This window comes from Callospermophilus lateralis, unplaced genomic scaffold, assembly GCF_048772815.1.
Source record: "Callospermophilus lateralis isolate mCalLat2 unplaced genomic scaffold, mCalLat2.hap1 Scaffold_45, whole genome shotgun sequence".
NCBI classification, from domain to species: domain Eukaryota; kingdom Metazoa; phylum Chordata; class Mammalia; order Rodentia; family Sciuridae; genus Callospermophilus; species Callospermophilus lateralis.
In genome coordinates this window covers 4417434-4444564 of record NW_027514398.1, presented here as the reverse complement: position 1 = coordinate 4444564, position 27131 = coordinate 4417434, and the positions used below count along the sequence as shown (strand labels likewise).

At 47.2% G+C, this 27131-nt stretch overlaps 1 pseudogene; it reads left to right on the top strand.

Annotated features, from left to right (window-relative positions):
• The window catches only part of LOC143388827 (paired box protein Pax-2-like), a 77771-nt pseudogene that overhangs the window by 43684 nt on the left and 6956 nt on the right, over nt 1-27131 (top strand).

Here is a 27131-nt window from a genome sequence, read left to right as displayed (position 1 = left end):
TCCTTTCCAGACTCTTCTTCCTGTGCATGAGAATATGGGTGTGTGCATGTGTGCACCGGTAATGTGTAAGTGGGCCAGGATCCTTGGCTTTTGAGGAATGGGAATGTGGAAGAGAGAATGACCCAAAGTGAAGTGTGCAGCAAGAGCTTTCTCTTAGTATGGCAGCATCTGTCTCTTGTCCCTGTGGCTTCTGTGAAATGCCTCAACTGGGAACAGACAGTAAGGAGAAGTCTGTCTCCTGCTTCTTCCTGGAGACTTCATGTCTTTCTCTGTTCAGGAGCTGGGACACAGGACTACAGACAGAGAATGAAGGGAAGTGGGAGAGTGAAGGGTGGGCAGAAATTGCTGATCGTGGAGAATGCCCTAGGCAGCCAGGAGATACTAGGCACAGAGGAAGGCAGAAACTGGTGGAGGATAGCCTTGGCCCTTTCGGTCCCCTGCTCTCTCCTCTGCCCTCCCTCCCTCTGCCCTCCCCTCTTCCCTCCACACATCTTTATTGGTTCTGGTAATAGCGTTGATTTGCATGTCAGGCAAAGCCTTGCTACACACACACAAAAGAAAACCCTAGCCGTGGCAGTGTGGCAGTGTCAGCTCTCGCTGTTGTTCGACAGTGTAAAATTAAATTAATAAAGCCCCCAACACAGGAAAACATAACAGGAAATTAATGGCCTTTACTGTTGCTCTGATGCAGTCATTTGCAACCCTGCTTTCCGCACCAAAGACTTCATAAATGCAAGCAGTTTCTCTAAACAAGCATACTTAGGGTGGCCTGGTATGTAATTTTTCACCTTGCTTGTGTCCTTTGAGCTAACAAAGCCCCCTTCCCTCCTGGCTCCAGAGAGGTTTCTAACTGTTTCTGGCCTGGGCTGGAGCCCAGCTTTGAGGGGGGCAGTGCAGGACCAGGTAGAAAGCCCCACCCCCTACTTGCCAGCCCAAGGAGGGCAAAAGGAGATCTGGGGACTCTGCAGACTTTCAGTGAGCCCTCCTTGCCCTCCAGCTTTGTGGGCATGCCTGCAGGACTGCACATAGGGTGCTTCCAAGCGGGAAGTTGATCACCCAGGGACTCCCCTCCCTTTCCTCCCATGAGTCTCTTTTCTCTCTCCCACCACCCCTGGGTTCCCTTCCCATTGCCTCTGGCCTTTGTCTCCTCCTCCCCCATCTCTGCTCTCAGCATCTTCCACTATTCCACACATAGGTCACACATTAGGACTGGCTATGCCTCAGCAGTGGGTAACCTGGGGGCTTTGGGGGAGAGAGAGAGCTAACTTATTCAAAATGGGAAAGTAACTCTGCTGGTAAATTTCCTGGACTCTCCCTCTTCCCTACATGAGGGCCCTAATAGTCATTCAGGCCATTCTTCTGTCCTCAAGTGCATTTCAGACTGAGAAACTTGACTTTGGAGTGTAAGCTGGTGGAATGTTAAGAACATGTAGCTTTCCTCTCGGGATTTTTGTGTCAGTGTGGGCCTGAGCACCCACTGTGTTTGACTGTGTGCAGGGATCTCAGGAGCTTCCAGTCTACTGGGGACAGGAACTGGCTAGAATAGACAGCAAGAAATGGACTTCAGCCTGGTGGGGGGCGCTGCTAAGATGGGGAGGGACCATCTCCAGGGATACCTCCTGGATGGAAAGAGACCAGGGGCTGGCCTGAGAGTGGAAACGAGGCACAGTCTCAGATTCTTGAGGGTCATCAGATCTTACCTGCTCCTTACCATGGAACTCTCCTTTCCGGTAGTTCTGCCTAATAGGCACAGCTCCTGCCTGGATATAAAGCGTAAATGGACAGTTGCTATTGTTTGTAGCTTTGCTGTTATACTGAACCACTGTGGGATTGAGGGAAGAACACAGGGGTTGGAATCCAAATGGACTCCACTTCCACTTCCTGTTTGCTTTGGGAACTTTAGCTAATTATATAATTTCAAAATCTCAATTTCCTCAAGTACATATAGACCATGAAGTTTGCCACTGAAGTGATAGATGGTGGTCAAGATCTCCATTTGACTTCCTCCATCCTTCCTTTCTTTCCATTCATTCAACTCTATTTACTGACCACTTTGCTAAGTCCTGTATGGATTTTAGCTTCTCACGTGACGTGTTCCTGCCCTTGCCGGAGTTCCTTCACCATCCTAGTTGCCCATCTTGGAATTTATTCTTGAAGGTTAAAGTCACTCTTGAAGGAACACTGAACCCTAGAGACAGTTTAGCCAATGCCAAGTACAGTGGAACCATTGCCCCTCTCCGTCTGGAGACTCTACATCCATAATGTAGCCTAAGATTACATTCGATTTTTTAGCAGCCGTGTCAGACTCGAGCTCATATTGAGTTCGTGGTCAACTAAAACCTCGACATCTTTTTCACATCAATTGCTATCAAGCCAGGCCTACCCCATTCTGCCTTGTGGAATTGATTTTTTTTTAACCTAAACATAGGGCATTCCATTTATCCCTGTTGAATTTCATCTTGTTGGTTTGGGTTCTTAATTCTACCCGATTAAGGTCATAAGGATGTCTTCTGTATCACCACCCAAGTAGCTCCTTTTCTTTTCCTTTAGCTATTTTTCCTTGAAAATAAAGGAAAGTGCATGGCCAACCAGTAGATACCTCCCTCCTGGTTGCAATAAACGAATGCTTTAGGTATTATTGAGCCTACCCAATAGCCATTAACCATTTCACTTCTCTTCACCTCGCCCATAAAACTAAGAAGGAGATTCTTTGCCAGATGTTAACATTTACTACACCCTCAGAATTTCCTTAATCAATCAATAAGAATCAATTTAAGTTGATGAGCAAATAGCCTGCTTTGTAAATCAGTTTACAAAGGTAAAATAGAACAGTCTTTGACCTCAAGAAGCTTGTAATCTAGGGAAGAGATGTGTACTTCATTATACCAGCAGAATGTGGTCAATGCTCTGATTAAGGCTTGAGAGACTGTGATAAATGTTGAGAGAAGGGTGAGGGGAGAAAGAGAGAAAGAAAAAAAAACAGTTGCTTCCAATTTTGGGAAAGTCTCAAGGTAGCATTTGATCTTAGCATTGATACTGAGTTAATGTGCCACATCTTAGTGAGTGTGCGCAGGCTCTGGAGTACCAAGTTTTCTTCTTTAGTGTCCACAAATTAGCTGTATAATAATTTCTTCTAAAAGATATTCAGAGCCTGATACTGAATTTATTGTAGTGTAGTTTGCCTACCCTTACCTTTCCCCATTTCCTGCAAGGCAGGATGGCATTGGGTTTGTCACTGCTTCACTCTTTCCTTATCATTTCTTGGCTCAAGTATTATCAACAGCAGGGTCCTGACATACAAATGATCTGGGGAAGTTAACTCAATTGGCATGGCTCAGGGTTACCTGCCAGGCCCTCCCACCAGGGCACCAGGACCTTCCTGCTGATTGCCTTTTGAAGATTCAGCCTTTGGTGCAGAAGACAAAGGCAAGCTAGAGATCTAGAAATTCTGCCTCCTCCCTGTCCTCTCTCAGTATTGCCTCTTCCCAAGGACTGAACTTAAACTCATCTTCTTTTTTTGTTCTTTGCCCCATACATAGCAACAAAGGTCCTTTTTTGTTGTCTCATCTTATTCCAAGTTTTTGTCTTCCTGACAGGTGCATGCTACTTTCATGCCATCTTTAGTTTGGTCTCTCCTTTCATCTGTTCTTTTTTGTCTTTTCTTTTTTTTAGTACCAGGGATTAAATCCAGGGGTGCTTAACTACTTAGCCACTTCCACAGGCCCTTTTTAAAATATCTTATTTAGAGACAGGGTCTTGCTGAGTTGCCTAGGGCCTCACTAAGTTGCTGAAGCTGGCTTTGAACTTGCAATCCTTCTGCCTCAGCCTCAAAGCTGCTGGGATTACAGGCATGTGCCATCACACCCAGCTGTTCTGTCTTTTATAAGAGAAAAAAAAAATACATAGCTTTTGTTTGATCATAAGTGCAATACATATTTATTGTAAAATGTTTGGAAAAAACAATAAAGCTCTAAAGAAAATCAACCATGATCTCATCACTAAGTGATAACTACTGTTAGAATTTGATACATTTTTCCAGGCTTTTTTTCCTGTGCATATTTAACTTTATACATATATATCATTATTAATCAAAATTAAAATGGTACTGTATACACAGCCTTATGTCTTGCTATTTTCACTTAACTTTATATAGGAGCATTTTCACATATCATTGCATATTCTTTGAAAACATGATTTTTTAATGGCTGCATAATCTTCCACTGTTCAATGTACATGTCCTTTTAAAATCTAAGCTCATCATATTTTAAAGCTTAGTCGTGTGCAACAGTGGTGATTTTCCTTAAATGTCCTTCTCTTTCCACCCCTCCCCCATTCTTACTCTCTTTACTTGGTCAGGTTGATTGTTTGAGCTTATGAAAGCAGACTTTCATTTTTAGAGCATCCTGTCCTTATGGAGTTATATTCTCTTTTAGACTCTCTTGCTGTGGGGTCCCTTGCCTATTCTTTTCCTCTACATAGAGCAGTTTGCTTTCCTCAGATTGGATTCTGCCAGTGCCCCTTTCCTTTACTACTGTCAACTCTAGACATGGTTGCTTTGCCCCCAGATACCCATCACTTCCCTTTTATCCATTTTTCTTCCTTGGTCAGAATTAAGTGACCTGAAATAGTGAAAAGGACCTTGGGTTAGGAGTTCTAATTCTAGGAATGCCTAGCTCTGTGACATGGGAGCATTATGTACCCTCTCTGAGCCTGCTTTTGTTGTTTCGTTTTTTTTTTTTTTGTTGTTGTTTGTTTGTTTGTTGTTGTTGTTGTTGTTGTTGTTTTCTGTTTGGTTTAAATTTTAAATCTCTAAGAGGGAATCAGATTAAATTATCTCCATGAAACTTTCCAACTATAAAATGTGAATGACACGGAATCCAGAGCAGTAGTTTCTCTTCTTTCTTTTTCCTTCTGAAAGGTAAAACGTTAAGAAAGTCAAGTTAAGAATTCATCAGGCTTTTGTTTTTAGAAATCTATTCAATGAATTGGCCAATGTTTGTGATCACCTATCATGTATCAGCCTCCATGCTGTTCTTAAAGATGAAAAATATGGTGTCCTTGCCTTCAAAATTCACAGTTTAATGAAGAAACAAGCATTTTTTAAAAATATGGCACATATAGAATTTACTTTTGACTGTGCCACTTATTTGCTGTAGGAAGTTATTTCTCCTCATGAGCCTTCACTTTCTCAGGAGTGCACTCAGCTGCCGGAAGCTGATTGCCTGGCCTTCCTCTGTCACTCCTTAATTGTGCCTGTGTGACCTTGGGAACGTTCCATAACCTCTGCACTTTCATTTCTGAGATAAGAAGCTTCCTGCTTAAGTTTTTCTTGTGAAAATTAGATGAGTTGATTTGTAAAAAATTCTTAGACAAGTGCCTGGTGTGTGGTAAACAATAAATGTTAGTTGCTGTTATTCTAAGAATTAAATCAGTGCTATAATAGGGGTCTGGTACTGTAATAGGAACTGGATTTGCTTTAGTCATTATTGTTATTATTTCTGCAGTATAGGTTTGAAGAGATGGCTATTGGACACAGAGAAAGGAAAAATTAATATTGCTGAGGGAGGCTCTAGCATCACTTGTGTATATCTAAGGACACTCAGTCCAGAGAAGCCCACAGGACTTGTCCAAGGTCACACAGCAAGTGAGCAACAAACTAGGATTCAACCCAGGAGATGTTACTCTTAGTCCAGCCTTATGTTAGGTCCCTAAAGCAGTTACTGCCCCCAGAGGCAAGTGGTTGTGAATGGGCACAGCAAGCTTGAGGTCAGACAGGCTGCAGCCACCCCCAGCCTCTCACCCTAGCAGTGAACATTTAGAAGCTGGGCTTGGTGAAGGATAGCAGGTGGTTTGCCAAGGTTAGTGGAATGGGCAGACCTGGTCTTGCCCCGAGCCAAAGATTTGAGCCAGATTTCTGAGGGCTTCTTCATGCCTGCCAAGGTTGGCTTGGGGTTCATGGTCAGGCCAGACTCATAGGTTGTCCAGTTTATCTGGGAGGCAATGGGGGTATGTCATCTATCTCCTAGGACAAGCGGCATTCCACAACTCTTTCCTCAGCCTGGCCCTCTGGGCCCCCTTTCAGAATGCTGTGGCATCTTAGCACCCCTTCCCTCCTCTCTCGCCCTTACTCCCCCCTCATCCTTCCCCTACCCTGCCCCATCTTCCCTTCATCTTTTTTCCAGTCTCCCTCCCTCTCTCCTAATTCCCTCATGCTCCTTCCCTTCATTTTTCTTCCCTCCTCCATCCTCTCTTCTGCCCCCTCCTCTTCCCATTCCATCAATCTCTGTCTGGAAGGCACCCCAGCTCTGGGGAGTAGCCCCATTCCTCAGCGTCTTAAACCTCACTCCCTGTTCCCAATCAGATGGGAGGCCCCGGGTGGCAGCTCAGACCTCCGGGTCCTGCCTTGCTGCTGCTGTGGGGGTGGGGCTGGGGCTGCACAGGCGGGCTGCCCTGAATGACAAGCGGGGATATTGATCACATTCTGAACTCAGCCCAGCCAATAGAAGGTAATTAATGACTCCATTTGCCTCAGTACCGGGGAGAACAATTGAGTTTGAAACTGCAACAACTGGCAGCTGGGGAGACTGGGGGTCAGCACTGGGGTGACCCCCTCCGAGGGGGAAGGTAGTGTGGAGAGGTGCCTAGGTGGAGAGGCCACCGCCCACCCACTGCTTCCACTTCCTCCGTGATTTTTTTTTTCTTCCCAAGCCACTTTTTGAGGTCATTTTCTGCCTGTGGATGAAGATTTACTTTCCCCGAGATCGTGTCTTGTCAGCTGCGGGATCTTGCGCATATTTTGGACCCTTCCTGAGTGTGTTTCCTCATTTGTAAAATTGAGTGAATGGCATCTTTTTTGTAAGTGCTCTGTGAGTTCTAAGCGTAATGTGTGTGAAGTACCTCAAGCCTGCCTGGACACAGGAAGTGTGCAATAAATGATGGCCACATGGTGAAGACATGGGAGGAAGGCAAATTTGACCAAATAGAGAGCGCTTTGGAGTCAGACATACTGTATTAGTTATAGGATGTCAGGCAAATCATTTTATTTCTCTGAGACTGTTACTTCAACTGAAAAAAAATTTGTTAAATAATAAGTGCCTCATAAAGTTGAACAGGTTTAATGAATATAGGTGAAAGCCCAGATAGTGTTAGTTTCCCCATAGACTAGTAGATATTTGTATTTGGGCTTAGAAAACTGAAGTTAGAATGTGTTTTGTTTTGTTTTGCTTTGTTTTGAGCTACCAGGGATTGAACTCAGGGGCACTCGACCACTGAGCTACATACCAGCCCTATTCTGTATTTTATTTAGAGATAGGGTCTCACTAGGGCCTCTGCTAAGTTGCTGAGGCTGGCTTTGAACTCATGATCCTTCTGCCTCAGCCTCCCAAGCAGCTGGGATTACAGGCATATACCACCACACCTGACAGTATGGTTTTTTGGTATACTTTTTAAAAGTTCTTCTCAAATGCCTAATCATACTTCCTGGGATTCAGTGGGCAGGCCCTGCTCATCTCATCCAGATTTTTTAAACATTGAGGGGTTCTCATGCTTTCTGAATAAGGAAATAGCATTATTTCATTCTGTGTATTCCCACCACTCTACCTACCTTTTGGCCAGTGCTTGATCCCTATCTGTACCTCTCTCTCTCTCTTTCTCTCTCTCTCTTTCTCTGTACTAGGAATCGAACCTGGGGGCTCTCTACCACTGAGTTACATCCGTGGCTCCTTTTTATTTTTATTTTGAGATAGGGTCTCACTAAATTGCTGATGCTGGCTGACCTTGAACTTGTGATCCTTCTACCCCAGCTCCCAAATCACTGGGATTAGAGGTGTGCACCACCATGCCCAACCCCATCTATCTCTTCACCTTTGCAGTGATCACTTTGGAAATCCACAGAAGATGTAAATGCACAAGAAATAATACTTATGTCCCTTTTCCTTAGCCTTAGACCAAGACATGGTGTTCAGTGACTACCCTTTTCCCTGAGCTGCTGAGACCTCTCTAGACAACCCCATTTATGATTGGCCAGTGCAAGGGTTCTGGCCTAGAGTGAAAGGTGTGAAGAGGGTTCTGCTCCAGGGCAACCTAGGAACAGACGGGGGGTAACTGAGAAGATCAGATCTTTTTATCAACATTAAAAGACATTTTCTTTTCTTGGTGCTGGGAATTGAACCCAAGGCTTTTAGTATGCTAAGCACATACTCGTGACTGAACTACACCCCCAGCCCCAAGACATTTTTAATAAACGATTCTAGAAGTAGTACATGCTTATTGAACAAAGTCTGGACAACATGGAAAACTTAGACAAGAAGAGAATAAAAATTGCTTCTGGAATCAGAGTACTTAACTCATAGGGTTGTTGGAAGGATTCAATGAGCTCTGAAGTCTGGCCATGGCATGTAAGAGGCTCTTGATACTTGTGTGCTGCTAGTGTAGATGGGCAGAGGGCAGAAGGAAGTAACCACAGTCACCATGTTGGTGGTAGTTCTTTCAGTCAAGATGATCTTTGGTCTTATGTTCTTTTTGTTTGCATGAAGTCTGGGGCCCCACTGCTGGGAGCCCCGGCTCTGGATATTGCTGTGTGGGCAGTGCTGTTGTCCACCAGTTCAGCCCACAGCTGTTTACCAAGCACCTTTCCTGTGTCAGGCTCCCTAGCAGATATGCCCTCGAGTCAGACATTTACCCTCACCTAATCTGCACTTCAGGTATTCTGAGTCTTAGTTTTCTCACCATAAAAAAGGAATTTTAATTCCTACTTACTGTGAAGAATGGTTGGGACCAAATAAGATAAGATCTATGAAGACTGCATTAAGTACTAAGTGAATATGAAGTGGTCAGAGAAGAAAATGTGAGCTTTAACTCAGCAATTTGTTTAATTTAATTAATTTAATGTAATTATATCCTGTCAATGTTCCAAAAAGGACTTGTGGTAGCTCACCCTCCTTGAGTGGGCTCACACTGGTGTGGACAGAGCACCTAGACTGGGCTCCAGTCCCGAGTGTCCTGCTACCCAGTTGTGTGACCTTGGATAAGTGGCCCACCCACCTCACACTCACCTAGTTAGTTTTCTTTACTATAGCATGAAGAATTTGAGCCAGATGTCCCCTAATCATCTGGGCAGTCTGTACTCAGCCAGCACACATGCCACAGGTTTCAGCCTCAGTATAGGGAGGTGGCCAGCCAGAGAACTGGGGATGCCATGAGGAAGGCTGTGCCCAGATAAGGCCAGTGGCCCTCAGCCGTGGCCCTGAGTTTGACAGCAGCAGCAGCAGAGCACAGTAATTTAGAAGGCAGGCTCTGGAATCGAACAGATCAGGATTCAAATCCTAGCTATCATTTACTAGCTCCGTGGCCTTAGACAAGCTACTTAACCTCTCTGTGCCTAAGTTTTCTTATCTTTAAAATGGGTATCAGAGTACTTATCTCATAGGGTTGTTGGAAAGATTAAATGAGTTCTGGTATCTCGCCATGGCATGTAAGAGGCTCTTGATACTTGGGTGCTGCTAGTGTAGATGGGCAGGGGGCAGAAGGAGAGCAGAGCCAAGTCCTCCACGGCTGGAGACAGTTATTCCAGCACATGGTCCCTTCCTAGCTCTATGGGGTCTTTCTAAACCTATAGCAGCCACATTTTCTGACTGCAACTTGAAAATATGGCCTAAGAGTAGGAAACAGTATCAGAAATAGGAATTGTTCCAGACAGGAACATATGGCCACCTTACTCTAGCCCTCTTGGTGTAGGGAGTACAAATATAGAGGGCTTCTCAGGGCCCTTTCCTTAAGCAGCCTCTGCCACCCACTTTGGTTGGCAGCTCTGATGCTCCAAGGCTAAGTTCTGCTCCTGAGAGCATAATGTTCTTTGTCCATTGGCTTGAGGCACCATAGGTGGGCCAGATGGTGTTGTTCAGAGTGAGAAGGGCCTCCAGGGGACCCGAGTTGATGCTGTTTTAGGCTAACAGGCAGTGGGATGAGTGCAAAAGAGGAACAAGTCTACCAGGGACCTGATGCAGGAACTTCTGCATCCCCTGAAAGCCAGGGATGCATGGAACTTGCCTGACAAATGACCGAGTATCCTAGATGCCACAAGTCGGATGGCCAGTTCTGAAACCTTCTTCCAGGTTCTGGTTATGAATGCCACCCAGGAAAGTCTCATTCATTCAATCAATCATTTATTGAAGACCAACCATGTGCCATGTCTGGCACTGGACCTATAGAAATGCATTAGTGATGATCCCTGCTCGCCAGCAGCTCACAGCCTGGCTCCTCAGCACTGAGGCTGTCAGGTGAGGAATCTTTCGGAGTGGATGTTATCTACTCCCACACATTCCCTCCCTGCCCACTCTGAAACCCAGATCCAGACCTCCATTTGCCTGCGCCTTTATTTTATCCCAACTCTGCCAGAGAGCCCTTCAACATCTGGGGATAGCACCGTCTCTTCCTCTCCCTTACTGTCCCTCTGAAAGTGCCACTCTGAGCTCTTTCTCCATCATCCTGGGAAGACCTGCCAGGTGGTCAGCACTGTCAACTGCTTCATTTTGTTTTCCTTTTCTGTTCTTTCTGTCCTTGTTTTCTTTCTTTCCTTATCCTTCCCTGCTCCTGTCTTCTCCTTTTCCTCCTCCAACCTGTACCTCCCAACCCACCCTGTCCAGGCCCCAGGCTGCCCTCTGTAGCTGAACACCAGGCGTCAGCACAAGCAGGGCCAGCTGGTGTCATTCCTGCGCCAAGTGTCCTCACCCAACCAGTGCCTCCTCAGCTTCTGGTGTGGAAGCCTTCTTTCTCCTCCTCTCCTTTCTCCTGCTCTTCCTCTGCTTTGGACCTTCTCCTCCCAGAGCTTCAGCTCCTGGCACCTCTGACCCAGGGCCTCTCCCTCCCTCCCCCTGCCCTTCCTACCCTCTCCCCTCACCTTACTTCCTTCCTCCTCTCCCTAGCTGAGGATAGGGCATCACCCCCTCCTCTAGAGAGAGCCCCTGACAGCCTGTGGGACCTGTGGCTGAGTGGGGGGCTGAGTCCCTGTCCCCCACCAGTAGTGCCACTGCCCTTTCCTCACCCTGGGGCTCACCTCCTTGTCCCCCCATAACTTTCTTTGTGCTCCTTCCCCATTCATCATGACTGCTGCCTTCCCCCTTGGGAGTTTCTAGGCCGCCTCTAGTCTCTGCGCAGATTCTCTGCAGGCTTTCATCAGCCACTTTGTTGTTGTGCTCTCTAGCACCTTCTCGCTACCCACCACCCCCCACCTTCCTTCTCCTCTTCTTCCTGCCTCCGCCTCCCAGGGCCACCTCTTCCTTCTGCTTCCCCTCCTACCCTCCCCTTCCCTGCACTGCCGCCTCTGTAACCTGTCTTACCACCAGGGCCTGAGTGCACAAAAAAATAAATAAATAAAAAGGTCAGTGAGTGGAGGGAGCAGCAATAACCCCTAAAACAGTACTATCAGTGGAACATGATTGATCAATTGAATTCCATAGCGGCTGAAAAATGTGGGATTAAGTAGTGTATTATACGCACAATGAGTTGAGGCATGATGTTCATTTCAAGTTCATTTCGCCGGCCTCTGCCACCAGATCAGGCAATCAATAGGGGCAGCAGATATCATATATCACCTCTCTGCGGGCTGGGGAGAGAGCACCATAATCTCTCGCAAATTTAGAGTGACAGATTTGTTAAGATCTGAAGGGCCCCTGAATAAATGAAGGCAAAGAGACTCCTCCAGCCAGTGACCTGAGGACAAAGCTTCAGTTCAGCCCTTTACACACACACACACACACACACACACACACACACATACATACACACACACACACACAGGCATGGGGTGAGACAAGCTACACTCAGGCATGTACGCAAACCTCAGAGAGGCAGGAATTGAATCCTGCCACACATGTACATAGAAACACCCCCACACATAATGCATAAACAGGCTCACAGACAAATGCTCATTCTACTCCCTAGGATGCAGTTGGTGACACTGCACTCACCAATACACAAAGACCCTCAAAGCCTCCCTTGGCCTTGGCAGCAGGGCTTCCCCAAAAGGTAGGAGGGCTCCGGGAAGAGAGAATTAGACACAATGGAACATGCAAATAGCTACAGTGAGTCAAATTAGGGTGATGCACATCCTGGTGGAAGAAGCAGTCACAGGAGAAAAGGGCAACATGAGCTCCCGCTCCCATGCGGTCACATACATCCTTTCAAAAGGGTTCTTATTCTGTCACTTAAACGCAAAGAGACCCTTATTTATCCAGATGTTTATTATATACAAGTGCACACATGGCAAATACTCACAAGAGGGAAAAATAAATATTTTCCGCACCCCAACTCACACACAGAAATGCCTACACCCTCGAAGACTGAATACTATTCCAGAACTACACACAGAAAAAGCACAACTACCAGATTTTGTGTCCACAGGGAACATAGGCAGACTATCAAAGCTGCCTCTGCCTGCCTCCGACTTGATCTTGGTCTTGCTTTCTCATATTTCTCTCCCTCTCTCTTACCTGCCCTGCCCCTCACATACACACAGTTTCTTCGCTTTCCCATCTTCTCCAGAGTAGAGTGTGGAGGGAAGATAGGAGATCCCTTTAGGAAAGCAGAGCCCCAAGCTCCATCTGGAAGGCCAGCCAGGGAGGATGGCTGCAGGTTGAGGTTAATCAATATGTAATATTTTCTATGGTCTCCCAAATGATACTGTACGGTGTTACTGTATATAATGCAATATTGATTATATCATATCATATAATCACCTATAAACTGATATATATAACAGTCCCAGAGGAATACCCTGGGGACTACAGCATGGGCTGGCTCCAGGCTCAAGGCTTATCAGCTGGTCTTGGGCTAAGGAAGCCAAGGAGTGACTGGGGAGTTTCTGGGTCAGGGTTCAGGGAGAGGCATTTGGTCCACATACACTTTAAAAGCTCCAAGAGACCTGGAAGGAAGGGACAGAGGAGGCATGGATAACAGCATGGTGATAACAGCATGGTGATAACACCAGGTAGAGTTTGACACAGAGACAGGACTGACCTGTGGCCCCTAGGGAGCAGACACCAGTGGGACACCACCAGCCCTTCTTTCATGGAACAGATCTCAGCTCCCTGTGGAAACCCACAGCAAGTACCACGTGACCCAGGAGCTGGCTCCTGATGGAGGCCAGAACCAGAATTCTCTAGGGGAAAGTGGCCAGGGCACAGCAGCAACCACATAATCTCTGTGGTCTACCCACGTGATTGCTCTGAAGCCCACATGTCTCCTCTTTCCTCCTGCTTGGTCTCCAGCCCTGCCCAACCCAACCTGAGCCAAGCACCTTAGCTCTCAGAGCCCCTCCTCCCTCAGGGGGCAGTTAATTACTTCACCCAGTCTCCGCGTTACACTCGGCCTGAGAGATTTGATGATTTTCAACCCTTGGAATCAGTGGAACTGAAATTCATCTTGGAGCCGAGTTCAATTCTCCACAGGCTCAGTAACACGGATCTGAGAGCCAGCTCCTCCCCTACGCTCTCCCAGGCTGGGGAACAGAGTGGGGGCCCAGGAAAACATACCCTGGGAGACAGCCCTCTCTTGCTCCACCTCTACCAAGTCCTCCTGCCTCCCTTTCTCTTCCCAGCTTCTTTAGGTTCTGGTTTCCTTAGCCAGACCTCTGAGGCAGCCCCTTTCAATCTATAAGCTGGAAATAAGGGGTTCTGGCAGGGATGCAGAGCCCTGAGGGCCAGAGCCAGGTACCCACCCATTTTTTCCCCTCTTCCTGGGCTTCTGCTGGCCTGATGCTAATGCCCTGAGTATCCCTGTGTTTCTCAGATGTTTCTGAGGGCTCGGTCCCCAATGGAGACTCCCAGAGTGGTGTGGACAGTTTGCGGAAGCACTTGCGAGCTGACACCTTCACCCAGCAGCAGCTGGAGGCTTTGGATCGAGTCTTTGAGCGTCCTTCCTACCCTGACGTCTTCCAGGCATCAGAGCACATCAAATCAGAACAGGTGAGGAAGGCGCTTCCTGCTTGCAGAAGTGGAAGGGAACTGAGCAGAACAGGGCCTCCCAAGAACTCACACCGAACACCCAGCACCGCATGTGCTCATGGGAGGCACCGTGTGTGTGCTGCATAAAATGCTCACACAAGGACACCGGGATATAGTTAAGAAAAATCATTGTGTTATGCAGTAAATAGAAATGATAAGTTCTGGGTGCAAGGTTACCCAGAAAATCTTCTCCCTTTTTTGCGCCTCAGTTTCCCCATCTATGTAGGGGGAAGGGCTTCAGTGTATGGTCTATCAGGTCCCTTCCAGCTCTACCATTCTGTGGTCCTGGCCCAGGCACCCAGGAATGCCCTCTTGCCATGTCCTTTGCCTGTCTCCTCCAAGGGTCCTACAGAAAGTCTGTGCAAATCTGTGGAGCTCCTCTTTCCCAGGATCAGGAAGAGAGCCCACCTGTGCCTGGCTCCTGTTTCCAGCCATTCAGTGTGATTCCTGCCCTGACACCTGACACCTCCTACAGAGAGCAGACCAAAACCCAGCATGGGATGCAACATAAACACATTAGCCAAACACACCACACCGAAACATATTTCTAACTCTTCACATTTTACAGTTGCTTACCCACCACCACTGTCCACTTGTTCCCTTTCCCCCAGAGCCCACAGTCCTTATCCATAACCCCAGCAGCCCCATGAAGCCACGTTTAGCACACACCTCCGCCCACATACCAGTGTATCCCCTAGTGCAATCACCCACACACAAAGCACACAACCATCCCTCCCATACATGGCCTAGGCCAGACTCACGCCTGCAACACAGTATAGCCTGCCATGCTTGCACATGTACACGCACACACACGTGCATGTACACCCATACACATGTACATCCACGAAGACTCACAGTCTCCACACAGCACAGTTCTACTCTAAGACTCCAACAGCTCCTAGCCATTCGCCTTTCTCCCCGCCCGTCCTTTCATCCCATAAGCTGTTTGTCTTCATAAAACAAAAATCAAAAGTCTTTTTAAGGTGCCCTGAGCCATAAACCAACAAAGGAGGAGGCAGTCGAGGCGGGCGGCTCGGTGCACCCTCCCTGAGTCCCCGGCTGTATTACAATGAATAACCTTTATTTACTTTCATTAGACTATTAAACACCAGCACAGTCATTTTTCCCCCTGAAACTCGGAGCAGGGCCCATAAAGCAAATCCGAAGCCTAATTGAGTTCATTTTAATTTCTCTCCGATCACAGCGAATTACTCTGGTGATAAATCAGGGGGCAGCTTCACCCCCAGTAGAAGGCCTAATTTGCAGCTAATTACAAAACTGATTTCTACAGGAAGATCAATATGAGAAGGAATTGGAAATGACGAGGCAATCCCGTCCAGCCTGGGAGGGGAGGGGGTCCTCTGGGGGGGCCAGGAAGCGGAAGGGAAAAAAACGGACCCGAAAGAGCAGAAAATCAGTTTTAATTTAACGTAATATTAATCAGAGCAACTTTTCCTGCTTTGTGCAGGCTCCTGGTCTGCCCAACTCCAGGATCTGGCTTGGCGGTGGCTGCAATAAAAAGGCAATTACCCGAGTGTTTCGGGCAGGACACCCTTTCAGAGTCAATGACTGGCCCCCTCCCACCCTTCTGTTAGCCATGTGGACTCTCCCCCTCCCCAATTTCATACCCCAGTGCACAGGCAGAGAGCGAGGGGCCTGTGGGGCTGCCTTTGTTTGTTTTTAAAAAAGGGGCACCTATACCCTATCAGCCAGCCCACCAGTGCCAGGCTGGAGGTCCCACTAGGCCCTTCCCCAACTGCTGCCTCTGCCGTCATGTCAAGGTTTGCCCCTCCTCCCACAGGGTCCCCACCCCAGGAGGATCCGAACACCCCATGTCTCTCAGCAAGGAGATTCCCCATTGCTGTACTTCCCCTGGGGTTTCTTAGGCAGGTGGTGCTAGAGAAGACTAAAGGGCACAGGGAAAACCACCCACAATGGGTAGGTGGCACCTAAGGCTCACCATGTCAGGTCTACTCCACCCTCACAGAACTCCCCATCACTGCAGTGTCTGCCCCTCCCAATACCCCCCCTCCCACCCGGCTATCTCCTTCCACCCCATCTGGGAGGGCTCCCCGTTCCTCCTTCCCATCTGCACACCGAGCCCTTTCTCTATGTGTGCTCATCAATAGAGAGCTGTCGCTGTTCTCTCTCCTCCCAGGGGAATGAGTACTCCCTCCCAGCCCTGACCCCTGGGCTTGATGAAGTCAAGTTGAGTCTATCTGCATCCACCAACCCTGAGCTGGGCAGCAACGTGTCAGGCACACAGACATATCCTGTGGTGACTGGTAAGGGGGCTTCTGGGAGGGTGGGGGTTACTCAGCCCATGCCATCTGGGGCCCAGTGTGATAAGTGGGCCTCCTGCCATGGCATCTGGAGAGAAAGCCTTCAAAAATCAGGGTGCTTCCTAAACAGATGTGTGCAGATGTGGGGAGAAAACACGGTGGTCAAAGGGTCTGGACTTCAGCCTGGAAAGGTGGAAACTAGGGGCTTGCTTCCCATTCTCTCTGCCTGTTTTCCTGTCCTCCCTCTGTCTTTTCTCTTGTCTCCCCCAAGGTGTCCAGACTGAGCCTCTTGTTAGGATTGTGCAGAAAAATGCAGAGGGTAATAGGCCAGGCTGTTGAGAATGGATATCATGGGTGCCCAGTATCCAGTCTCTACACTTCTCTGTCCCCAAGGCTCCTAGGGGATCCACTTTCCTCACCCTCCAGGCAGAACAGGTGGCTGTGGCTTTGGGCTTGAGCTACAGAGGAGCACAATTATCACAACCTTTCTCTTGCTTCCTGGAGAAATCACTGAGACTAAGGTCAAGTAGGGTCACATGCAGGGGAAGGGCTCTCTGACCAGGAGCCCCCATGAATCAGGAGCCACAGAGGCAGCTGGAGTGATCATGAAGGGGAGGGCCAGCATATGAAGTTCCAGGCTGCAGAATTGTAGGCTACAGAAGACTCTTGGCACTGCAAAGGGTTTCCAGGCCAGGAGACTGCCCAAGTGGGAGAGACACACATTGAGGTGTTATTAAAATTCACCTAATTATTCTGGAGACACTAAAGCCAATGTGCCGTTTGTTCCTTGGGAGACAGAATGATTGAGAAGGATCTCAGTGGGGATTGGAAGACACTGAGGCGTTACCTGCCGAGTGAGTGGAGGAGGCATAGGGACCTGGCAGCAGGGATACAGGCAGCCAGCATCACAGCCCAAGCAAAGACAGGGAGCAGGGGTGGCCCTGCTCCAGGACAGGGCCTGGTTGTGACTTAGAGCTGATCTGAGCTTGGCTCAGGTTGATATGGGTTTGGAGTAGCCATCCAGCCTCCTGTTATGAGCTTTCCCAGGCCTTACTGAAGGGGTGTCCTGGTACACCTGTGTCCAACCTATAAGAAGTTGCAGTCTTTGGCTATGGGCTCAGTGGCTGAGTTCTGGAAGTGCTGCAGAGGTGACTTTTGGGAATGAGGACCTTAGCTGTGCCAGCTGAGTCAGGACATAGCCTATATTAACTGGCCTTCAGCATGAGCCCTCTGTAGCCCAACTTGGGAGCTCTCTGACCCACTGAATCTTCTGACCCAGGCCAGACCACCTTTTTGGTCAGTGGTCACTTCCCAAAGGTGGCCCACTCCAGGCAATTGGTGAAAGAGTGTGCAAGAAACTTTTCTCTAATCCCAGCACACTTCCCTATGCTCAAGGCAACAGTCTAAAAGGCAGGGACTTCCTAGGAGGGTAAAGATGTGGATCTTCAGGGCAAGGGCTCCTGCCGCAGGGGACACTGGGACTGGTACAGAAAAGTGCCTCCACCTTGAGCAGCCCCCACCCGCCTCCCCCCCATGGCCCTGGAACAGTCCCAGCTCAGCCTGGGAACATCTCCGGCTGATCCATCTGGATCCAAGTGTGAGAAAAGTTCATTTCAGACCCAGCTTGACATTCCCAGGTGGCAAGTTAGCACTAACATCTCAATCTGTATGCGACATTTCAATCAAGCGAGGAGTAACAACAGCAGAACCATTAACATTCGGAGCTGTTCACCAGTGGTAATGACGGGGAAACTCGCTCAGAAACTGGAAATTACCAAAAAGAGAAAAGTGTGTGGAAGGGTGGGGGAGGGGAGGTGGAGTTGGGGGCAGGGAATGATTTTTTTCACACTTAGGCCAAGATCCAATGTTTGGATTAATAGTGCCATTACCCGAGAAAGGGCTGCAGATTATGCTCATTCTTAAAATGTTTTTGCTGGCAATTAAATGACTGCAGCTATTGATCTTTGTTGATTTTATGTCCTCCTAATTTGCATAATCTATTAAAGATGAATGATTCATGATGTGTTTATTATGGGGACAAACAGAATTTGCTGGAAGTACTGTCAAGGTGAGAAACTGGGCATTGCCCAGGGACTTGATAGGCCATCTCAGAGTGGCTTTCAGGCAGGACTCTGTGGGTAGCAATGAGCAATAATGCAAGGACACCCAGGAGAGGTAGACTTTAGGTGAGTTCTTCTAGAAAGATTTCATTGGCATCTGTGAGAACTAGGCTCCAAACAGGGCTGGGGTGTGGGAGAGGTTCTTGGTGTATTTGTAGAATTTCCCCTCAAAGATTCTTTAAAAACTTATTTCATAGGAGAAAGTACTAAGGACTTCAGTGGTGGAAGGGAAAGGGAGGCCCTTTCTGGTTGGCAGGTGATTGTGGGCAGGTGGGTGCTGAGGTAAGGAAGCAGCAAGATCATCCTGTGCCCACAGCCTGGCTTGGATGTGCCAAGGTATTCAAGGAGCCCTCTTTATCCCCAACATCACAGCTCTCAGCTCATCTTTCTCCCCGAGCACAGCCAGCAGAGGCCACAAACCTCTGGGGATGGGTCCTGAGGGAAATGGCCCAGGAAGGCATTGGCCCAACCTGAAAAGCAGACCTTATTGATATTCCTGCTGCCTCCTGGCACTGGAGGCTGATTTCAAACTTCACCAGCCACTTGATGCAGCTGTTCCACAAGGTCAGGACTGAGAGGAGAGAGGAGCCTGCACTATTGTGTGGAGGGGAGAGTGGGGCCCAGTGGGCCAGGACAGAGCTAATCACATTGCAAGCAAGGGTGGCTGCCAGAGGCTAGGGCTCAGTCCGATAGCCTCCCCCACCCGCTCTTCCATCATGGAACTAAGGCGAAGACTGATTTTTCAGAGTGGTGTTTGCAAGTTCTGCCGAGATTTTAATTTCACTGCATCACAACTCAGCAAGCTGCCAAGTCAAGCTGGTTATTTAAATTTATCACCCACTCTCCCTTCCGCCGCTGGGCTGCTTTAGCTTGGCGGCATCTCTTCTCTCCAGCCCACTGCTCTAGGCTGCTGGTCTGGAACGGAGTCTCTCCTAAGTGATAAGGAAGAAGAGACCTGCTAGATGAGAGAATGTGTCGGGGGCACTCTGGCCCAGGCTTCCTCAAGTTGGCAGCCTGCTGCTGCCTTCCACCACCTTCCTACTCTTGCAAGGGACCCTGCAGGGGACTGCCACTAACCCCTCAGCAGTTCCAGGACCCTTTGGGTCAGGGCCTCTACAGTGAGAACTGTGGCTGCAACTTAAAATCTCCCATCACTAGTAAAAATGAGAGCCCATCTTCCACACGATTTTCTCACCTTACCCTCACCCTACCTGGGCCTGGCCAGGGCTGTAGTGATGGAGAGCCTACAGAGAGACCCTGGCAGTAATGTTGATCTGAGTAAAGATGAAAACTAGTTTTAGAATTCCCAAAGTTCCTGGAGATGTTTTGGAGCATTTAGACTCCTTTGGCTTGGGGAAGTACAGCTGGGAGGAGAGACCAGGCTTCCTACTTTGGACCCGTATGAGCCAAGAGGGTGCTAAGGGAAGTCAGTGATTGTATAGCTCCATGCTCATTCTTTTTTTTTTAATAGTTTTTTTTAGTTGTTGATAGACCTTTATTTTATTTATGTATATGTGGTGCTGAGAATCAAACCCAGGGCCTCACACACACCAGGAAAGTGAGTTACTGCTGAGCCCCAGCCCCAGCCCTCTATGCTCATTCTTGAAGCTGAGGAACACACCTGTCCCGAGCTGCTGCACAGAGTGGGCTTCACTGGCCTCTAGTGGGCATTGCTGCCAAGCATTGGGAGAGCCTTGTATAGTGTAGGTTTCACCTCCCTCATTTTAGTGGCATAGAGGTAATGGAAGAATGAGGTAGATGTCCAGAAGCCATCCACCAAGGCAAGCTAACCTTGGCCAAACATGGCTGGGTAAAACATAACACAAAATCTGTTAATACACAGCCAAACCTCACTTTCTGGTGCCAGAAAAGTCAATGCCAGAGCAGTATGTGGGAGACTGCTGGTATCATGCTGGAGGGAGACCCTAATTAGGGGAAGTTGGGTTTGTAACACACTTGATGGGAAACATGACCTTGGGCTCAAGAGAAGCAGGAAGCTAGAAACTGAGTATTATCCTGTATAAAGTCAGAGACAGAAGAGAAACAACTCTGTCCAGGAAAGTACAGACCAATGGCCCAGGGAAGCAAGGGATGGAGGGGGTTGCGGGGGAGATGTCACCATAAGAAATAAAGACCCCAAGCCTGAGCCTGGATCAGAATCCACATTTATGCAATGAGTGTGTTGCAGGAACCCCAAGCCAAGAACTTATATTAAAAATTTTCCATGATAGTAACCCACTCAGAAATCCCAGCAGAAATGCTGCTGGCAAACCTTTATCGGGCTGGGGATGTGGCTCAAGCGGTAGCGCACTCGCCTGGCATGCGTGCAGCCCGGGTTCGATCCTCAGCACCAAATACAAACAAAGATGTTGTGTCCCCTGAGAACTAAAAAAAACCAAACAAACAAACAAACAAAAAAAAACAACCTTCTTTATCAGGACCTTTTACAATCCAGGGCACAAGGAACTCCCACAAAGAAAAAAAATAATTACAATTAAAGATGAGCTCACCATAAAAAATTACACATCCCATGTGAATGCCAACTATCATAAGTGAAAGTTAGCCAAAGCAATACATAGGAGAAATATTACCCCCAAGAACTGGAGATCATAGAATTATCCAAAAGCAACTATAAATTAAGCATGTTTCATATTCTAGAAAGGATCAAAAGAGGTATAAGTTTTGCCTTTATTACAGAACCAGGGTCCCTTCCTCACCACTGCCCAACAAGTTGTGTGATAATGGAGATCAAAAAGGACCAAGAATGAAGGCCACACCTATAGCTCATTATTTTGGGGTCTTGGAGGAACTGAGAGAGTTGAGTCTCAGGCATCTCTGAGAGTAGAGCCTGTTTTCTGTCTTATCCAAGCTCCTAGACTGCTAGTCCTCAGCAGAGAATCTTAACTTTTCTTTGGGAAAATGTCTGAACATTGAAGAGTTAGGGACAAGGACAGTGTTTTCTTCCCAGTGTGTGGTGATTTTTTTTGGGGGGGGACAGTTTACACCCCCACCATGGCAGGAGGAAGGTGGTTTGGTTCAAGAGCTAGGGAGAAACTTCTCTTAATGCCTAGAGACTGCAACTCTGATGGAAGCTCTAAGGTCCAAGGGGATCTGTGGATTCTGTGCAGGAGGGAAATGCCCAAGGCAGGGAGAACAGCAGAAGTGCTGGTCTCCTGGAACCGGCAAGTTTAAGCAGAGGTAGGGAGGCGGGTGAGCCAAAGTTCAAAGTTGAGCAGCACCATTGGCCCCTGTATCCTGGAGGCCAGGGAAAGGGATATAGGCTCAGCTTCAGAGAGAGGGTGTCAACTCTCAGCAGCCCCAGCTCAGACTTCTTGCCCCCATCTGCAATGAGCAGCAAAGTGGCCTTTTAGTAGATAGAGGTGTGGACCCTGGGAAACCTCCTCCTCCTGCTCAGGGAGTCCTGAGGACCTCCAGGAACTGCCTCTTTCCTGTAGTTAACAACCCCCTTCCAATGCAACTGCATTTCCCTCCATAAAACACTTAGCCCTTGGCCAGCCCCTCAGGGGAGGAGAGGGCAATAAAGGCCAAGAAGTATTTCTGAAGGAGGCTGGGAGTCTCCTAGTCTTGTCTGTCGGCTCAAAGCCCCTGATTAGCTGGAGGAATTTAGGGCACACACATCAGAGTTCCTCTCCAACCTTGAAAGGAGAGGGTGAGGGCAACTTGGGACATGTGGCAAGTCAGAGAGCCCTTACTGCAGAGGCCAAACCAAGATAGAGGGCTTCTCCTCTGCACCCATAGGCCCCAGGTCCTTCATTTAGGCTAAGAATACCCAAAGAGAAGAGGCTGTCTTCCTCCAGACATCCCCGAGGCCTCCAGACACATCCCCAAGGACCTACAGCCCCCAGATCTCACTCTGATTTAATTATAGGGGCATTTCCATAGCAATGAGACATTTACAGATATTGCGGGTGCCCTGGGCCTGCAGCCTAGGGAGTTATTGGATCAGGCCCTTTTCTCTCCTCCTTTATCCAGTCCACCTCTAGAGAGAAAGGATGTTGAAAAGAAGAGGCACCAACCCATTCTAGAACTATGGACAGCAGTCAACTTTGAGCAGAATGAAAACTGTACCACCCCTACCTCCTGCCCCCATCCCACCCCACATCCCTATCTGTGTCTTCTAGCTAGCCCAGCAATGACCAACTGCCCTTCCCAGGGTAGAGCAGCATGCAGGCTGATAATGGGGTTACCCAGAGGAGGAAAGTCACAGGGAGGATGAGGAAGGGATGAAAGTTTGGGGGCCTTTTAGTAAAGATGCAGTTCTGTGGTCTTCTTTTTTTTTTTTAAGAGAGAGTGAGAGAGGAGAGAGAGAGAGAGAGAGAGAGAGAGAGAGAGAGAGAGAGCGAGCATTTTTTTAATATTTATTTTTTAGTTATCAGCGGACACAACATCTTTGTTTGTACGTGGTGCTGAGAATCGAACCCAGGCCGCACGCATGCCAGGCGAGCGCGCTACCACTTGAGCCACATCCCCAGCCCCTGGTCTTCTAAGCCCAAATTTGGACCATATCCTGGTCCTTTCTTCTACTTCCTCCCTTCATCTTTCCTCCTGCCACCTCATCCATGAGACCCTAGAGGCAGAGCACTCCAAATGGACTGCTTTTTCCTTCACAGTAGTCTTAATTCATTTAGAGGTCAGGGAGAGAGACCAGTCTGAATTTGATCAAAATATTTTCATTCAACAATGCCCAGCACCACAAATTTTTTAAAAATTAATAATCTTTAAGTGTCTATAATAGCCAACTCAGGCTAAAAAAGGGTAGTGTCTGAGCACACTGGACACTGCTTTTGTGATTTGCTAGGTGAGAAGGAACTTCTCAGCTGCTATAGATGCTGTTTAGACATGCTTGGGGTTTCCCAAAGAGTCCTGCAAAACGGGGATCCTCCAGCACAAGACCATTTACTCCATTATTTGACGTGTTCTAAGAAGAAAAGGAAAGTAAGATCCACTACCAACCCAATCTTTTCTGAATTACCAAAAATTCTCAATAGTGGTGTCAGAATGAATGTTACAGGTATAAACTGGGAACAAGGACTCAGAAATGTCTTGGTAGCCTCAAAGCCATCTAAGCAAGACCCCCAGAGAGCCAGCCACCCCCAGGTGACAGGAAGACCCCTCCTCCTCCTTCCCCAGGGTTCTCAGAATCCCTTCTTCCCCCACTCTTAGCTGTAGCCTCAGGACAAACGAGCCAGTGCTTTTTTAACCCTGAGCTTTGGAAGGCAGCTCTGCCACTATTGTCACTTCTGAGAGGGCTTTGCATGCCTTCAGCCTGGAATCCTCCCCTCTTCTCCCCGGTGGCGGCTGGGCTGGCAGGCAGGGAGGGAGGAAATCCTGCAGTGGCTCTGAGAGCAGACTAATGCTCCAGCAGCTTAAGTGGCCGTTTTCCTTGGGATTAGGGTTTCACTTACACAGAGCGCCTGAAAAACGCTGCGCTTTCAGAAGGATTAGAGCTGAAAATTCAGTGCTCTCAGAGAACAAAATAAAGCCAGAGAGGAACTGGGAGACCTGGAGTATCAGGAGACTGTGCAAACAGGCTTAACCTCTGCCCACCCAGCATGAGGGTCTCTTATGTGCTGAGCCCATCTGTGAGCCTGGGCCCAATCGCCTAGGTACCAGCACCTGCCCAGCTCTACTCTTCACTTGTGACTTGCTGATGGAGCCAGAGAAGGCAGCATCAGGAAGTGAATGGAGGACAGCACTGGAGATTTCTTCTCCCTCCCTGAGCCTAGTTTCCTCTTCTGTAAATCAGGGAGTTGGCCTAGGGGATGGATAGTTAAGTTCCCTTTGAGCCCTTTGAAATTGTCCTCTTTCCATTGCTCCCTAGTCTTATCCCAGGATCTTGAGATCACAGCACCATCCTTGGTCCAGCTGAGTTAGAAGGAAAAATCTCCCATGAGGCCCTGGACCAGTCACCTCAACAGCTGTGTGCTAAGGGAAACAGGATGACTGGTTGTGTCCAGCTGTTTGGTGGTCAAGGATCAGACCTCACTTAGCCCATGCAGATCCAGGCAGCATCCCCATCTAGGACACCCCAGGGACTAAAGGTCCAACTGTCAGTGGGCTTCAAGATCAGCCAGAGCAGCTACCCTGAGCTGTGGGCACAGCCCCCTCTGCTGGAACTTTGAGCCTCCTGTTTAATGTGGGACCAAAACAGAGCCAGGGCCAGGGATCTTCACTCTGGCAGCTGTGTCCCAGGGGACAATCCTTGGGAGGATTTGGAAATGAGAAATAAAAATAAAAAACATGAAATATGTAAAAACCCTTTCCCTTTCCTCTTAAAGCACCTTTTACAGATTCAAATTGTTACTTTAGGGTATTATATATAACTTGGATTGGTCATAAAGGGCCATAATGATATAGCAAATATAAAGGTAGGGGATATTTAGGCAGTAATTACAAATTTAATAACTGTATTATTGTAAGTATTATAAATGTTTGTGTCAGATGCAGGCACAGATTGCCAACCTCGAAGAAATCTAATGTCTTCATTTTTGCCACCTTATGAGAAGGAGACAAAACTTGAGCATAGGATAGTAAAACAAGAGTTATGTTTTCTGGCCTTAGGGTCCTCCACAGTGTCAAGTGGATAGCAAAAGTGCTCATTTTCAGAGAAAGATGCTGAGGAAACGCATCTCTAAACGCATGGGATATAACTTTTGCTGTATAAATCTGTGTCTAATAAGTCTTGTTGCCAAAGCCATCACGAGCAGCAGTTTCTGCTTCTTGGGCAGCTTTCTCTTTATTATTTCCTCTGTCCTCTGAGTGCTGACATTTGCTAGGACTTGAGATAAGCCTCCCTGCTACTCCACATTTTGCTGTTTTCTTGTTGTTGCTGTTTGTTATTTGCTGGGGATTGAACCCATGTCCTTGTATATGATAGGCAAGTGCTCTACCACTAAGATACATTGCCAGCCCACACTGTGCTGTTTTCTGTATGATCTTGTTTATTGCTATCATTCAAGCAATTGCAAGCAAACCAGCTTCACCAGAGGTTCTTTTGATTTTTTTTTATAAATGCTGATTATTAATCTTTGAATCAGGAATACATCTGAACTATCTACCTAGAAAGATATGCATGTAGAATGTCTATAACATTTTATAAATAGCTTTCTATAGCCCCCTGAAATGCATCTATGGGTCATTTCAGGCCATGAGCCCCAATTGAAAGCCCCCACTGTTAAAAAAGTGAAAGAAGCTTAGACATGAAAGAAACAAGCAATGAAGGGATGTTCTCATCTAGGAAGGATTAGTTTGGCATGATCCTAGGTTACTTTCCTGGACTAAATACCTAGGTCTACAGTATTTGAGAATATCATTCCAAAATCAGTTCCCAAGTGTACATACAGTTTGCTTTGTAGTCTAGGTTCTACTGTCTACTAACTGTGAATCTTGGACATATCTCCTCTGGGTTTCAATTTCTCATCTATTAAGTAGGGATTAAAAACAGGTCATCATAGGTTTTATATAAGGATCAAATGAGATAATATAAAATATCAAGGACGGAACTTAGCATATTGTAGGTGCTCAGTGAATGCTATGGAACCTAGGTACAAGGAAAAATATAACTCTGGCCTTGGATCTTATACTTGACAAAGTAGCAAATTATCTGATAACTAAAAATTTCCAATTTCTTAATAAAGTCTCTCGCTTTGCTTTTCTCTGTATTTGTAAGAGAGGTTGCTCTTAGATTCTCCAAAACAGTTGATTTGCTCTGGCCCATTTGCTAAGGAATGTCTGACAAAAGCGCACTGTCTGATTCAGATGTGGTGATTGTTGTAGAAATTGGCTTTAGAATCTTCAGGGACTCTGCAGTTGAACTGAGAAGGCATCCTCATCCAGTACAGTGCATCTAACAGTTTTGAGTACTTTAAAATTCTCAACTACTACTGTTTCTTGAAGAGCCTCTTTGTTTTTTTCAGAAAACTCTCAAAGGAGATTAATACTACACCCCATGGAGTTTTATTACAGACCTTTCATGTCAGTTATTTATTCTTTGTGTCCCTTTTTTTTTCCTGTCTCATCTTAATGACAGCATGATGGTATGAGACTTGCCTGTCAGGTGACTTCTTTTCCTTTTCTTTGGCTCTTTGGGGGATTATTTGGCTGCATGTTGTCATTAAAAGCAGTGTGGCATAGATATGGCTTCAAACTTTGGCTCCACCATTTACTAGCTATGTAACTGGAGGAAAGTCATTGTGCCTCTCTGTGCCTCCATTTTCTCACCTTTAAAACAAGGCTGTTAAACTAATCATCTGGAAGATTCTTGTCTTTAAAAGCTTAGAAAGCAAGCAGCAACATGAAAACCCCATTCTCTCTTAGTAACATGTGAGTTTTTATCCATTTGTGATTCCTGGTGCTGTTTTCATATTACTGGCATTGTCAGTGAGCAAAGCAAATACTTTACTGCTTCCTGTCTCCTGTTGGATAGCACATATTTTATAACCATTCCATTCTGCAGTGTAGCCATTTTCTCCTATTTCTCAGTTTTTGTTTGTTTGTGTAAAGGAGGTGGCTGTGCTGTCTTATAGAGGGTTTTGGTTTTGTTTGTTTATTTGTTTGTTTGTGGTACTGAAGATTGAACCCAGGGGCACTCTACCACCAAGCTATATCCCCAGCCCTTTTTATTTTTTATTTGGAGACATGGTCTCTCTAAGTTACCCAGGCTGGCCTCAATCTCATGATCCTCCTACCTTGAGGCAATCTCAAGTTTC